The sequence below is a fragment of the Perognathus longimembris genome, chromosome 6 (assembly GCF_023159225.1).
Source record: "Perognathus longimembris pacificus isolate PPM17 chromosome 6, ASM2315922v1, whole genome shotgun sequence".
NCBI lineage: Eukaryota > Metazoa > Chordata > Mammalia > Rodentia > Heteromyidae > Perognathus > Perognathus longimembris.
In genome coordinates this window covers 60,464,200-60,481,038 of record NC_063166.1, presented here as the reverse complement: position 1 = coordinate 60,481,038, position 16,839 = coordinate 60,464,200, and the positions used below count along the sequence as shown (strand labels likewise).

At 38.6% G+C, this 16,839-nt stretch overlaps 1 protein-coding gene across 5 annotated transcripts in view; it reads left to right on the top strand.

Annotated features, from left to right (window-relative positions):
* The window catches only part of Plcb4 (phospholipase C beta 4), a 351,489-nt gene that overhangs the window by 41,386 nt on the left and 293,264 nt on the right, over positions 1-16,839 (top strand). Inside the window, exon 1 of one of the 5 annotated variants that reach the window (XM_048348809.1) lies at positions 6,129-6,579. The exons of the other annotated variants lie outside the window; for them this stretch is intronic. The gene's annotated coding sequence lies outside the window, so the exon portion shown is untranslated. Of the gene's footprint in view, positions 1-6,128; positions 6,580-16,839 lie in introns of those variants that run through there. 5 annotated transcript variants of the gene reach the window in all.

Below are 16,839 nucleotides of genomic sequence, written 5' to 3'. Positions count from 1 at the left end.
GTGTAAAAATAAAAATATACTTTGATCTGTATCTCTGTTTAGAAAGAAGTATCTCACCATTTTTGCGGGTAGAGAATTCATGTAGAGTCTTAATGCACAAATTTGGGAAATGAAATGATTGCCTTTTTTGTTTCTTGGCCGTGGAGTAGGATTGCTTCCTGATTTAATAAACCTCCCCTCTCTCCCTCTATACACAATGCACATATTCTGGTGCTTATTAGATTAGTAGAGCTGGGCTCAGCTGGAGTATCATCAGTGAACAGGCAGCACAAGTCCATGTGCATGGCCCAAAACAGTGGAGGGAAGGATTCAAACACCAACTCCAGATGGATCAAGTTCATTCTTACATGAATATTATCTCTTTGTTCTTGCCAGGGCTGAAACACATTCATTGTCCTAATTAACTTGGGGATTTTTCAGTTATGGTTCCAAAATCTTAGTCTCTGGAAATTGTCATCTGGCTTTGTGTTATCCCTAAGTAGCATTATGACCTTGGCCCAGTTCAGGCCTCAGAATTGGGAATAATGGGGCATGAAGTGGCAAATGAAGCTCTTTCTTACCCATAGGTCTTATGTTCTGTGAATCTAGGATTGATGTTTATGAACATGTTTCCACAGACAATGTTTCCAGCTTTTCTTGGATTGTAAGTGGACATTTAACAGAATGTCAGTCTACTTTTGCAGTGTGTTAATTTGTAGAACATAGGCAAGCCTAATGTAGTAAATGAATGTCCTATTGAAGGCAAATATATAGTCTTTTCATCCTATTGTTTGGAACTGTAAGGTTTATTTTTGTTGTTATTGTTATTGCTTGTTTTGTTCTAGTACTGGTGCTTGAACTCAGTGCCTGGGCACTGCCCCCTAGCTTTTTTTGCTCAAGGCTGGCACTCTGCCCCTTAAGTCATAGCCTCACTTCCTGCTTTTTGGTGGTTTAATTGGAGATACAAATCTCATGGATGTTTCCTGCCAGGGCTGGCTTTGAACCATATTCCTCAGACCTCAGCCTTCTGAGTAGTTAGAATTATATGTAGTAGAATGCCCTCCCCACCCCTAATATGAAATTAAAACCAGAGCTGACTAGCGTACACAAAATATATTCTTTTTTTGTGTGTGTGCCGTACTAGGACGTGTATTCAGGGCCTGAGCACTGTCTCTGACTTCTTTTTGCTCAAGACTAGCATTCTACCACTTGAGCCACAGCACCACTTTTGGCTTTTCCTATATATGTGGTGCTAAGAAATCCAACCCAGGGCTTCATATATGCAAGGAAAGTACTCTACCACTAAGCCATATTCCCAGCCCCCAAAATATATTCTTGACTGGAAAAATGTTTGTCCTGCTTAGCATGTATCTCCACAAAACTTGGATCTTTAACATCTAGGGTTTAAACATCTTTCAAATGATAAGTATATTATTGTTTCAGATACATAGGAATGTCTTGCAAGCTGTGATTTATATTTTATTTGTAATATCTCTTGTGGGGGAAATAAAGAGACAAAACAGTGTTTAGATTATCTTTACACATTTAAAATTCCTCCTGAAGGCTGCTGTGTAATGCTTGGTATCTGAGAGAATAAACAGGAAATTAGGGATGCTGAGATTGTCCTTTATCTTTTGCCAGGCCTGACTGTTTGCTCCATTTATTTTCATGGGACACCAGAAATCTGAGTTGGTCTTTTATAGCTGGTGTACTTGTGGCAATCTGCACATTGCCAGATTTTTCTCCTTCTCACCAATGTAGTGTCTTTCCATTGGAAGTACCTAATATACTTTTCATCCATGAATGGTTTCAAATAAAGCCAGGTGAACAATTTTGTACTCCGGTCATTTTAAATGTTACTCCTCCCCCCAAAAAAAGGATGAAATAGTTTATTATGTAAAATTTAGGGGAAAAAATATAATCTGAAATTTCATAGTCATTCCAATGAATACTCTGGACATTTAATTAATATTTTCTTTAGTCTTTGATCAGTCTTTATATCTAGCTACCTGTACTCATTAAGCAATCATTGAGTTTATATTTTATAAACTTCCCTAGGGGATCTTCTGAGAATGCTAATTGGCGTTTTGGGAGGAAAATAGCTCTCCACATTTGGAAAATGTCATACTGAACAATAGTAGACTGCTATGGTGGTCATAGACACCACCACTCTTAGGGCAGAGACTCCAGTGGACTTATGTACTAGACATGCAGCCAGCTTTAACAATGCACCTGATAACCTCTCAGGGTGTTCTACAGAGGGCAATGTAGGGGTTCACTGGTTTATTGTTTGTTTATATAAAGTTGAGATCTCTCACTTTTTAAATGTCCTTTTTATGCCTAATATATTATGAATGTTTTCCACTTTAAAACTTTTCAAACTTTTTTTTCAAACATTTGCTTTTCTTTGTACTTGTGTATGTATGTTTGTATGCATGTATACATGCATGCATGTGTACTTCTTTATTTATTTTACAGTATTGGGGTTTAATCTTAGGGTTTGGTGCTTGCTTCGGCTGGCGTTCTACTAGTTGAGCCACACTCCCAGTCCTACTTGTCTGCTAGTTATTTTGGAGATGGAGTCTAGCAAACTTATTTTCATCCAAGCTAGTCTCACACTGTAATCTTCTAGATATCAGCTTCTGAATTTCTAAGAATATAGGCATGGACCACTATTACTTGGCTTCCTCACTGTTATTCTTGAAAGTCTTTCTTTCAACTATAGAAGTTCCATTTATAAAGCTAGGGCCTATCTCAGGTGACAGATATTTCAGCTCTCTGAAATCATCTTGAAAGGTTCTGGAAGATATGAAACATGTATACTCTTTCTGTTTATACCTTCCTCCATCCATTCTGTTCAGCTGCTATTTGTAGCTGTGGATTCAGTTTCTAAAGCCACTGACTTGTTTGCCGTGGAAATGCCTTGCCAAAGTAGGCTTTCTTTAATGTGAATGAATAACTTTCTCTACTGAAAGCTCATGGAAAAATATTTTATTATACTGTTGGAATAGCATGTTGGAGAAGAATAGCCTGCAGCAATTAACTTGTAGAACATAGGTTTTACTTTCATACAGAAACAATTACTTTATTTTAAACTGATATGGCCTTCTCCAAGTATTTTTTTATGATGAAGTAGAAAAAATACATATTTAATATCCCTTAAAGCTCATCCATGTCAATTATTGCTATCACCTTTCCCTCAAGACTGATAATCGAAAATTTTTATACAAGGTCTTGCCAATAGTCCAAGCTGATATGGAACTTGTGATCCTTCTGCCTATGCCTCGAGTGCTGAGATTACAGATATCTGTCACTATGCTTAGACCCCTAAAATATTTTAACAATGAAAAGCAAACACATTTAAACCAAATTACAAGTGAGTCCTTATTTTGGATGTTTACTTTTCCTATTCTTTATTTATGTTGCCATAAAAATTCAATGATTTGGGCTGGGAATGTGGCTTAGTGGTAGAGTGCTTGGCTAGCATGCATGAAGCCCTGGGTTCAATTCTTCAGCACCACATAAACAGAAAAAGCCAGAAGTGGTGTTGTGGCTCAAGAAGTAGAGTGGTAGCCTTGAGCAAAAAAGAAGAAGAAGAAGAGGAGGAGGAGGAGGAGGAGGAGGAGGAGGAGGAGGAGGAGGAGGAGGAGGAGGAGGAGGAGGAGGGAGGAGGAGGAGGAGGAGGAGGAGGAGGAGGAGGAGGAGGAGGAGGAGGAGGAGGAGGAGGAGGAGGAGGAGGAGGAGGAGGAGGAGGAGGAGGAGGAGGAGGAGGAGGAGGAGGAGGAGGAGGAGGAGGAGGAGGAGGAGGAGGAGGAGGAGGAGGAGGAGGAGGAGGAGGAGGAGGAGGAGGAGGAGGAGGAGGAGGAGGAGGAGGAGGAGGAGGAGGAGGGAGGAGGAGGTAGAGGAAAAAGAAGAAGGAGAAGGAGAAGGAATGGAAGGGGAAGAGAAAGAGAAGGAGGAGGAGGAGGAGGAAGAGGAGGAAGAGGAAGAGGAAGAAGAGGAAGAAGAGAAAGAAGAAGAAGAAGAAGAAGAAGAAGAAGAAGAAGAAGAAGAAGAAGAAGAAGAAGAAGAAGAAGAAGAAGAAGAAGAAGAAGCAGCCGCTAGGCCCTGAGTCAAAGTCCCAGAACTGGCAAAAAAAAAAAAAAATCCAATGATTTGAATTGTTACCAGTTTTTAAGGATTCCAGGAGAAAGAAAGCCTCTAAAATGGTATTTACTGAACAAAGTTTAGATATGTTTTCAAGACCTGTTGCCACAGACTTTTACTTTTTATGGTTTTATTTTCAGCCTGATTGGTAACTGTCAAGGCCTCCAGGGCAGGCAATGCATCTTTCGAATATTATAAAACACTTTGTAAAGTGCTTGCTTTTTATAAACAGCTTATCTGAACCAGGGCTGTGTACTGCTTTAAAGATGGCCGAAAAGCAGAATATGTACTTTTAGCCTGGGGATTTCTTTTAGACAGTATGCAAATCCAAGGAAAACTGAATTTGCATGCAAAAGCTCTCACTGTAATTATAACAATTTCCTCCTCCCTTTTTCCTTTTCTTTTTTTTTAATTTAACGTCTCAGTGTGCTAAGTATATGTTTTTTTTTTTCTTTCCACAAAGACAGGCCTGCTTAAGGAATTGACTGCTGTAAAACTTCGTGCCAGCTCCCTACAGCGGGACAATGGGACTTTATAAGATTTGAATTGCGTTGGTGTGGGGGGTAGGCAAGGAATGGTGGTCTGGTATGCCTTGGTATTAATTTATTTAAGCATGCCAGACGCCACCCAATGACTTATCCTTAGGAGGGAAAATAATGAACCCATTAAAGGAAAAAGTCAAATTTGATAAGCAAATTTTCCTTTTTATTTTTCCCCCTGAGTTCTGTGCTTATATGGTTTAAATGGTAATCAAAATGTTCATGCCAGTAATGTTTCAGAGTTAGAACTTTCTGCTGTTTTGGTTCCTGGGCACCTCCCCCAAGGCTTCCTCAGATAACAACACAAAACATTGGCAATCCCCCAAGATAGCATTCTTTGAGGACCTCACTGGCACTGGGGAAGGGAACTTTATGTTCTGATTGTACAGAGTTCAGACAGGCTGGGTAGACAACTGTCTAAGGTTGCTTCTGGTCATCCATGTCAAGGGCAGCATTTTGTTATTATTTTCTCAGCTATGTTATGAGTGGGAATATCTAAATAAAAAGCTTTGATCAGAAAGTACAGGGCATTATTATATTGGGGGGTAGAAATTACATACTATCTTGGAGACACTTTAATTGCCTTTGTGGGTTGTGGGTTTTTCTAATAATCAAAATTGTTAAAACAAGTGATGTTATTTGCTTTTCAATAACCCAAGTTGCTAAACTGCAAGGTAATCAAATATGCTAAATTGCTAAAAGAGTACTAAATGTAATTAAACTCCCACCTGATGCTGAACCATTTTTGCCACCCCCTTGGGTCATTATCAATAATGTATGAATGTGAAATTCTGCTCATTTGGTGTCCCTGTTAATTGAATGCAAAACACATTGAGTCAGGCACATCTACCTTGAATTATGTTGCTTGTGGTTCGATTGGAAAGGAATTGCCAGAGCTAAGCTCACAATGTGCCCAAGAAATGATGTCATGAAGTAGGTGACTTGCTTCTGTCAAGACTCTCGTTGTTCAGGAGATAATTAGAAAGGTCCTTGTGAAATTAGGTCTTTAATATGGTGTTGATGCTGCGATCAGGAAAGAGAGAGGAAGTCTGAGGCTGCTTTTAGATGGGCAGTAGCTGGGTTCATATAGCATGTGAAGAAGTCAGAAAAGGAAAGAAACAGATGTGAGTGTACACATGGACCTTGCCAAGGAGAATGAGCATATGAGCTCAGTGCATTACGAAGAAGCTGTTAGGCGGGCGCTGGTAACTCAGGCTTGTAATCCTAGCTACTCAGGAGGCTGAGATCTGAGGACTGCAATTCAAAGCCAGCCCAGGTAGGAAAGTCTGTGAGACTCCAAATAACCATCAGGAAACTGGAAGTGGCAATGTGGTTCAAATGGTATAGCGCTAGCTTTGAGCTGAAGAGCTCAGGGACAGTGCCCAGGCCCAGAGTTCAAGCCTCATGACTGACAGAAAAGAAGAAGAGAAAAGAAAAGAATAAGAATTTGTTAGTAATTGTCTTCTATCATATTGTAGTGTTTTTCTCTTTCTCCTATTTAACATTTAGTAATCCGGGAGAATAGATTCAGGGAAATGCACATGTAGAATGTTGGCTCTTTGTGATTGATTCCGTGCCCCGCTCTTTTAAGAAAATACTCTGGATCCCTTTGTGGCACCCCAGGAGAATTAATATAGCTTCCAAACATACCTGTGTACTGACATCTATCCAAGCATGCTGCTGTAAACAGACAGTCTTCCTTCTTATGGCCGTGACCAACCTCAAGTTGACACGCCTGTGCTTTGTTCTTTTGCCTGAGAATGGTGAGATGTGACCACAGTCTGTGTTGCCTACTGTTTGACCATGAATCCACTTCATAGGATGGCTGGCCAGTATGTCCTCTACCTACATGCTACACAGTATTAGTTTCGCAAATAGTCATCTTTCAGACACACCTTGTTTTGCTCAAGCAAAGGTGAGACACTTTGTCTTATACTCACTTCCCCTTTAGTAACTTCCTTTTTGTTTTTTAAGAAGCAGATATATTCTAAGTTACTTCCTTCATCAAGAACATTGAATTTATAGACCCCTTTAAAATTTCCATAAATCTTCTTTTATTCATTTTGTAGTCCCCTCGTAAAAGTAATAAATCAAACCCAGAACAGTCCTGATGGTTCTCATAGAAACTGAAGTGTAGTAGATTATTATTTAGGTAAATGAGGTAGTATGTCTTATTTAATAATAAAATTGCCTCCACACTCTCATGCCTATAAATAATGGAACATTAAAAAAACTGCATATGATATAATTAAAATGTAATTTTAGCATAATGGATGTGAATCTATTCATTTCATTTGAATTATTGATGGGCTGGAGTCTCCTTCATGCTGGTGAATACTTGCTGGTGACAAGTTGCTGTTTTGAATTAATAAAGTTTGTCCTAAATTACAGTTTTGAAGCCTCATTTTTAGGCTGCAAATTTGGTCTTTTCTACATTTGTAATATGCTATCTTCATCAAATATTTACTATCTTTTTGAAAATGGAAAGTATAAGGAAATTGGAAAGTATAAGAAATCACTCAAAAATGATTTTAGGACTTCAATTTAGCACTAACAACATTGTATGAATTTCTGTTTCTCCATATGCAACATACATGTTTATATTTAAGATGTGAATAAGTGTGTATTCATCTCTAACAATTATTGGTATCTTTGACACTGTGATATGCATATGTATGGATTTGTATGTATGGCTTTTAAGTCTTTTATGAAAGAAAATTTTAGGTTATGAATCTATTAGTGCTCAATTCATTGGTCTTACTCCAGTCAATTTCTCATATCACAGAAGAAATACCTCTTCTCAGGGTCCCATTTTATCTCTTTGTATTCCCATATTCTAGCATCATTTTTGTGCCTCTGATATATGTATGTATTTACTAGAGGCACATATATGTGTATGCACATACATCTGTATATGATACACATAGACACAATATTTTAAATATTTCCTTATCTTGGTTAGGGCTAGGTATCTTGGTATCTACCTGTCATCTTAGCACTCGGGAGGCAGAAACAAGAGGATTGCTAGTTCAAACCCGGCTAAACAGTGAGTTTGTGACCAGTAGAGGTTAAGTAGTGAGACTGATCTTCAACATGAACACAGAACAAAACATCATTTTGACTATTCCTTTATATTCCATTCATTATTCATTCATTCAACTAGGATGAGGACCTAGAGCACAGAGTGGGTGTAGGCTTCTGCCCTTGGGCCCTGAGAGCACGCCTTGATTAACTAGGCTAACCCTGAATAGAACTTTATCAAAACTCTTGATATATGGTTGATATATGGTTGGCTGAACTGCTGGCATTTTCAGTATGCAAAGTATCCTCCTCCTCCCACCCACTCCCTTATCCGCCCACCCTCCCCCCCCACCCTCTGGTCCTTGTACTTCTTTGTAGTGCTCTACCACTTTGAGCCACAGCTCCACTTTCAGTTTTAGGATAGTTGATTGGAGATAAGATTCTCAGGGACTTTCCTTCCTGGGCTGCCTTCTAACTGTGATCCTCCAACCTCAGCTTCCGGAGCAACTAGGATTACAGGCATGAGCCACAGCACCAGGCCACAAAGGAATTCTTAAAATCAGCTTTTCTAGTTCTATAATAGAAATCTCAGTGGAAATTGGACATGGATAACATGGAATCTATAGGTTAAGTGGAGGAGGATATCTTTTAACATATTGAGTCTACCTACCTAGGGAGATTTAAGTTCTTCTTAATGTTATTGTGATTTAAGTTCTTCTTAATGTCTGTCAAGAAAATGGCTTATTTTCTGTATCGAGAGAGACAATGTGGCACAGCCTATCATTAGCTAGAGAAAACGTAAAACTTTACACTTTTGCCGAATATATATTGCCTTTGTGTCATCATAAACCTTGGTCTGTTATAAGTTGGGTCCATCTGAGTAATAATGGAAATCTGAGTCAGACTAAATGTAAAATGAACATCTCCTAAGTGGTGACTTGTAATTAGAGGAAAGGGAGGCATAGCATGCTTTCTTTTCTTTTTCTATACTAGGCTTGAACTTAGGGCCTGGGCATTGACCCATTTTTGTGCTCTGCCATTTGAGCCACAGTTTCTCTTCTGGATTTTTTAGGGTGAACTGGGGATGTGTGTCCCACAGACTTTCCTCCCAGGCTGGCTTTGAACCATGTTCCTCAGATCTCAGCCTCCTGAGTAGCTAGAATTACAGCATGAGTCATCTGCACCCAGCCCAACACTGCTTTCATGTCTACTTCTCCTGAATAGATTTCTCACTCTCCTCAACTGTCCTCCCAGCGTGAATTTTCTTTTTTTTTTCTTCTGCTATATTTTAGGTACGTTTAGATTTTAAATCATATCCAATATGGTCTTTCCTTCACTTTCAACTTATAATTGGCAAGTTCCCATAGGAAAAAATCATTATTGGTGCTATAAAAGCTCTTCTTATCTGTCACATTTGGGAAATGAAAGTTTTGTAAAGGTCAAAAGAAAGTGTGCCCCCAATTACGCTGATGACTTGTACATCACAAATAGTTTAATAGCTTGAAACCTGTCTTGGTCTCCCTTACTGTGTGAAGAAAAAAAAAAAAAAGAAAACCATCTAGACACACAGTAGCAGTTTTATGTATAATCTTAAGGATAAAAAGGAGCCCATTGCAAAGGGATCTGCTCAATGATCACCTATCCTATCTTTGTGATTTAGAACTACTTAAATGATAGAAACCTAGCAGCTTATTAAGTTCACCTTTATTAATTTATCAATATTAATGCCACCAGAATGAGTTGAAGATAATTAAAAATGTGTTGGCAACCATCTGCTACTGTTTACTTAGGATCCTGAGTTTTGCAATGTCTTGTCTTTTAAGGTTTTTCTAAGGAGACTTCATTGCCACCAAACAAATTCTACAAACAACATGCATGCGGCTGCCCTAGGTGATGGCAAACAAACAAATATTGTACTGGTCCTAGAGTTTGAACTCAGGGCCTTAGCTTTTTCACTCAAGATTGGTTGCTACCACTTGATCTACAGCTGCAATTCTGGCTTTTTGGTAGTTAATTGGAGCTAAGAGTCTCCTGGCTGGGCCTGGGCTGCCTTTGAACTGTGATCCTTTGATCTCAGCCTCCTGAGTAGCCAGGATTACCGGATGAGCCACTGACACCTGACTCTCTCTCCCTTTATCTTCTGGCATATGATAGCCTAGAAGAGAGATCAGATGATGGTCCTCTGTGTGTATTGGTGGACATTCTTGGGCATGAGGGATGCTGGTTGGTGGATTTATGTCCTGGAAGCACCTGTCCTCAAGGGGATCTGCTTTTGCAGGCAGCAGTCTGCCTAAGGCATAGGTATTCATTTTTCTGCTCGAGGAATCTTCTCATTGCAATCCCCTTTTCATCTACATGATAGAAGGAAACGCACAGCAGATGGAGCAGTCCTTTTCTGTGCACCTACTGTGTGCAGCTTCTGTTATTGATAGATGACACTCAGAACCCTATCACAAGCAAAGGTCGTTTTGGGAGGTTGCCAGGTCCCGCCCTCCAGGCTCCAAGGATTCCCTCTTCAAAGTCCCATTCTGTCTGAGCTCCTTAACTTGCTGATTTTCTAAATTTCCCTTCCCTTCCTTTTGTCGGTCACATTGTGCCATCTCTGTTTCTCTGCCTCATCAGGAGCAAGTAATTAGCACTTGGAGCACTTGCACTCCATTCCAGGTCCAAAGTTTCTCTTGGCTGTCCCTTGGCTCTGTCTACCCTAGTCTCAAACGCACCTTCCTTTCTACATGTGATGGTTTCCAGAGCCCCCTGCAGAATTTTGTTCTATTTCTTTTTTGTTCTTCTCTTTCTTTTCTTTTTTCTCTTTCTTTTCATATGATTCTATTTTCTATTTATTCTGTTTCCATTCTAATCTTTCCTTTTTATTTTCCTTCCTTCTCCTTCCTGCTTCCTTACCTTCTCCTCTCCTCTTCTTCTCCTCTCCTTACTTCATTTTTTCCCTTCCTTTTTTTGTCTGTGGAGGAATTGAAACAGAGTCCTGCCATTTAGTTGAGGCTGACCTGTAATTCACGAGCCTTCTGCCTCAGCCTCCTTAGTGTTGGGTTTGCAGGTGTGCACCACCAATGCCTGACTCCTGGTGAAGACACCTCATTGGTCATCGGGAGGCTTCTCCTCTGCCTCTCTCTTAGCCTTATCTTCAAATTAGCTTGTCCCTTAACCAGATGAGGGGCTCTGTAACTCTCTATCATGCATACTCTCCCATCTGAACTGTCATCGGCTCCATATATGTGGACGTGGTTATGCTGGACTTCGCCAGGATGATCTGCCCACCTGAGTAGTCTCCTGTCTCTTTAACCTCTCTGAAAGTTTGCAGAGTGTCTCCTCTGAAGGGATTTATCTACAGACCATTAGAAGCTGTGCCCTTAGTTCCTTAGAGGTAGTATGGTATCAGCCCACTTCTTTGTGTCTCATCAACTCCAGTCTGAAGTTGACCAATGGGAGGAAGGGTGTTTCTTGAGCTTCCATAATCCTTAGTGAGAGACATCTACAGTTTTTTTGGACTTTTGCTATTTTCTTTTTTTTCTTAGTTAACCATCACCATCAGCATAGATGGGCATCTTAGATCTTCAGTTTGGGTTTGGGTTCCACCTAAGTGATGCCCTTATTTTTTATCATTTCCGTAAACTGTTTCTTCTGAGCTGCCAGTTTTCTTCCCTGACATCTCAAACATCTTTTATGATCATGTACTCCCCAGGCCTGGACAAGCTTGTATCTGATCTAAAAGTAGGAAATGAAGTGTTTATACTTTCTACCAAGTAGGCCAGTTAGTAAACACAGTGTGGTAATGTATTGAACTGCTTTGTACAGTAGAGTTACTTCCTTTTTCCTCAAAGGCAAAAATGAGTCTGTAGAGAAAATAGCATCGCATTTACTTAATATTAATTGTTTTGTATGATGCGGGGGATCAAACACCACACAGTTCTGTGTGTGCTACTCAGATCCTCCACCACTGAATATATTCCCTGCCCAGAAGCCATTTTTTTAGTACAGAGTTTCGAACAAAGTGTGAACAAGATGGGTAAAAAACATCAGCCTTAGAAATGTGATGATTGTCATTACAGAGGTTAACTTTTTTCTACTTCTTTGTATTAAGACCATCTTGGATCTGCCAGATCTAAACATTTTTAGAAACTATCAGTATCATTTCAGTTTGTTTTCCTTAAGATGCTTAAATCTCTTTTTTTTTGTTAGTGATTACTATGTGAGGGGGAAATTAACATAAAACATGTTCTTTGGTTTCCTTCATTGTCGCTAGAATTCTATTTTAATAGTGGAATATGTATATTTTTTAATTTACCAGTAGGAATGGACATGAAGGAACATTATCATGTTTATTTTTTCCTGATTGTAATATAGTGCTTATTGTAGATAACTTTGAAAATTCAGGAAAATAAAAACCAGATTGTTTTACTATCCCCATACAATCACCCTAACTTATGGCTTAGCCATTACATGAAATATAATTTCAAAATGAAATTAGGATGACATCAAGCATGCACATTTTATTCTCTTTATTTCCTCTTGACATTGTATCATGATTGCTTCCTACCTGACTATGCTTATGTAATTTAGTTAAACATGACTTTTGATGGTTTCATACTTTTAAGACAGCAATAATATGACTTATTTCAAGACTTGTCTATTACTGGATATTTAGGTGTTTTTGGTTGTTGTGTTTTGTTTTGTTGGTGCTTTAAAAGCCATCTCTGTTCCCCTTCAATATTTGGATATTGGTAGTTGTTATAGAATTTTTTCCTAACTGAAATAACAATTAGATGCGTGATCTTGGTTTAAATAAATAGTATTTCAGATTAGAAATAAGGAGATTAGTTTTGTTTGATGCAGGCATTTAAAAATCAAATCCATGCAAGACAAGGACCAGTTTATTCTCTTTAATGCCAGCCCAAGTTTGGAGACCAAAGCATTTACAAACCATTAGTTCTAATACTTTACTCTTGAGACCACTTGTCGTAATGAGGTGTCAGTTATTGTGCATCTAAGTGTAGTTTAGGGACCAGTGGGCTTGCAGCTTAAAAGCCAACATTGATAAATTCGGAGGAATTGAATTATAAATGTGGTGGTTCACTGAGGAGCTACTATATCATGTCCTGTCTGGACACAGTGTCTGGTCTCTGAAACATTTTACTACTCATTACAAAAAAGAGGAAACAATTGGTCATATGGTTACAGAATGTTTATGTTCGCACAGTGTAGACTGGGAAAATCATATTTTAACTAAAAATTATGAGCCAGCATTTCTTTATTAGATATACAAGGAATTAATTTCAGCTAGTTTTTTGAAGTAACCAGAGGATAAAAAGTAGAGATACTTGTGCTGAGAATGTAGCTTTGTGGTAGAATGCTTTCTTAGCCTGCATGGTCTTGGGTTCAATTCCTTAGTACCACATAACCAGAAAAAGCCGGAAGTGGTGCTGTTGGTCAAGTGGTAGAGTGCTAGCCTTGAGCAAAAGTAGCTCTAGGACAGTACCCAGGTCCTGAGTTCAAGCCCCAGGAATGGCAAAAAAAAAAAAAAAAAAAAAAGTAGGGAAGTAGAGATACTTAAATTGTCTTGTTTTTATATGTCACTCAGTGAAACGACAATGTATTTAAAAAATGTATCCCTCATTAGTTTCTGAATAATGTGTGGCTTAAAAAATCTGTGTGCTTTTGAAATGACTTTATTACTATGATATAACTGAGTAATATTTTTTATTTTTCATGGTGCTGGTATCTTTTCTTTTGAATGTGGCTGTTGTAAATAATTACTTAAGAAAACTCCTGCAATTGTTTTTAAATTTTTCTCCTTCTCCTCCCCTTCCTTTTCTTCCCCCCTACACTTCCTCCTTCTTAACCTCTTCTTTGTTCTTTGCCAATGCCTCTATACACACCTAACCCCCCACCCCCCTGTTAAACTCAGGACCTTGAGATTTTGCTTGGCTTCTTTTTGCTCCTGGCTGGTGCTCTATCACTTGAACCACAGCTCCACTTCTGGCTTTTTACTGGTCAATTGAAGTTAAGAGTCTCACAGACTTTTCTGGGTAGGCTGGTTTGAATTACAGTCCTCAGACTCTCCCCAGGAACTAGGATTATACTTGTAAGCCACTGGCATCCAGTTTGCTTTCACATTTTTTTTTTTTTTTAAATACAGGCAGTTGTAATGTCTGTGTGGTGTTTCTGTGGATCTTTCATCCAGGTAGGTAGGTAGGTGGGTAAGTAGCTGTCGATAGATTTTCCTGTATAAATTAACTCATTTTTTTCAAATATTGTACATAAAGCAGTGACACAGGAATGTAGAAGTTTGCATTGAATACAGCTGCCCCATTGAATAGTGTGTGTAGGAGTTGGCAAAATGTTTCCCTAAAAGCCAGAAAGTAAGTATTTTTGGCTTTGTGGGCTCTGTTGTTTCTGTCAAGACTATTCAGTATTATAGTCTCAAAGTAGCCATAAACAATATCTAAATGAATGGGTGTGGCTAAGCTCCAACAAACCTGTATTTATGAATAATAAAATTTGAATTTCATATAATTATATATAATTATTGTGTGTTATGAAGAATTATTCCTTGGATTATTTTTTCTTCCCCAACCATTTAAATGTGTAAAATCAGACTTTGTTTATTGGCTGTACAAAAGCAGGTGACAGGCCTGGTTTGACCTTCAAGCTATAGTTTGTCCATCTTTGGTAAAATCAACTCATTCATAACACTAAATCACACATTTTAGTGGGCAAATAGCATCGCAAGATGCAAAAACACTTTTTTATGAAAAAAGTGTCAATTGACCTTTTATGGCGAATGAAAGGAGATGTTAAGGAAGCAGAAGAAATGAGATAAAAGTGAAGGGTAAGGTGCCCTAAGGCCACAGGTGGCCTATCCAGAGTGGTCCTGGTGTTTTGTTAGCCTTGACAGTCTCCCTTGGGTATTCCTCCAGGAGAGGTTCTTGAGTTCTTCTGAGAACTGTGCTTCCTTTGGAGATCTGTTTGCTTGGATGAGCCAAGCTTTACAATGTTAGTTGACAAGTGTCATCTTGCAGTTGATAATTTTGTGTACTCTCTGAACAGGGTTTTGTTTTTTTTAAGTTTTTTGCTTATAAAGTTTTTATATTTCCTCAGAGAATATAGAAAGGAAGTGTTGAAGATCAGCCAGGAAATATGTTACATTTAAATTTCATGAAGGTGAGGCCATATGATGTATAGGCTGACCCCTTCAGCAGAGCAAGGGGTGCTCTCTGATTACCTTCTTAAGATGCCTTTGAGTTGATCTTCTGACCAGGTGTGGTTCTTGATGACACTTCTGCTTTCAGACCAGTGGGAACATGCTGGTCCATTTTTGCTTCTTTTTGGTGTAGTTGATTGTTTAAATCGATAGACCTTCTATTGGAATGCCTGTGAGCTCTAAGTGTCCAAAACACACCTACATTTTGCAGTGTATACCAAACCCATAAAAATATTTTCCTGAAATAAATAAACATTTATTAATAATTATGAAAATATGTCTGTGTGGAAAGAAAAAGTGGATTTGTTGTGTATTTATAATATTATTTTATTTTGTTATTTTGATGGTCCTGAGATTTGTTGTGCTTCTTGTTTTTAAGCCACTTGTTCCATATTTCATTTTGTTCCCTTGAGGTGGGAAGTATAACAGTATTTCACATTTGTCCATTGTAGCAGTTGGAGGAATAAGGAATATTCTTGTTGGACAGCCAATTATTAACTGCTTACATCCATGAATATATTATAAAAGCATATGAGGTACATATGAAATATGTATTTAAAATATGTATTTGTGTATAGTTATTTTCATAATTATACAAAGCATATAGACATGCATATGTTTATCCATGTGGATACATCTACATTTATACACACATATGAATGCACAAAAGTGGAAAGAGGTCATAGCTTTTATTCTTTGAAGAAATGCACTCTGTGACATTTGAAAACTGGGCCAGCGTACAAAGAGAATGAAAGCATATGTTTCTTTGGTAGTCCCTGTTACTATTTGAGGAACTAGCTCCCAATACCCATTGTGTGTGTATGTGTGCGTGTGTGTGTCTGTGTTCACGCACATGCATGCGTGAAGAAAAGATAGTGATGGGTTATTCTGTCCATCCTGTTTTACCTCTCACATTTCTTATTAGGATCAATTAATTGTACAAGGGGATTTCATACTAACATGTCAGTATATGAACACCATGTTCCTTGATCAGATTCATTCCCTCCATCATATTCCCTCTTCCCCTTCCCTCTTCTCAAAATAATCTCAAACTCTTCACCCTCCCATTTTCATTACTTGTACCTAAAATATTTTTACTATGTCCATTTTCCTTCAGCCGCTCTATTCACCCTCCCCTTTCCCACCAGCAGCCACAATCTGAACAGGACCTGTTTCACAGTCTTGCCATCAGTTTTCTTTTTTACACAGTGATAAAAAGAACTGTAATCAAATTGACTTCCTTGCTAGTCACACTTTCCTGATGTGTATTACCACTACTCCCATCAGTCTGTATCTTTAAATTAAATAAAAAACCATATATATATATATAGTATATGTATAGTGTATATGTAGCACATATATGCTATATATATATATATATAATAGCATATTCCCTCCCTCCTCCCTACATCTCTTCCTTCCTTACTTCCCTCTTACCTTCCTTCTGTTTTGTTGTTCTGTCTTTCTTTCTTTCTTTTGGTCCTGATACTGAGACTTGAACTCTAGTCCTTGAGCCTGTCACTCAGCTTTTTTGTTTGAGGCTGATGTTCTAGAGCCATGCGCCAAACTCTTTCATTTAATGGTTAATTGGAAATAAAAATCTGGCAGATTCATCTGCCAGGGTAGTATTGAACTATGATCCTCAGATCTCAGTCTCCTAAGTAGCCAGGATTACAGGCAGGAACCATAGGCACCCAGCATAACATTAGCATTTTGTTATTAAACATAATGTCTAGTACTGTGACATATTTTTTCTTTGAATTAGGTTTTTTTTGCTTGTCTTTTTTTTTTTGCCTGTCCTGGGGCTTGAACTCAGGGCCTGAGCACTGTCCCTGGCTTCTTTTTGCTCAAGGCTAGCACTCTGCCACTTGAGCCATAGCGCCACTTCTGGCCGTTTCTATATATGTGGTACTGGGGAATCGAACCCACGGTTTT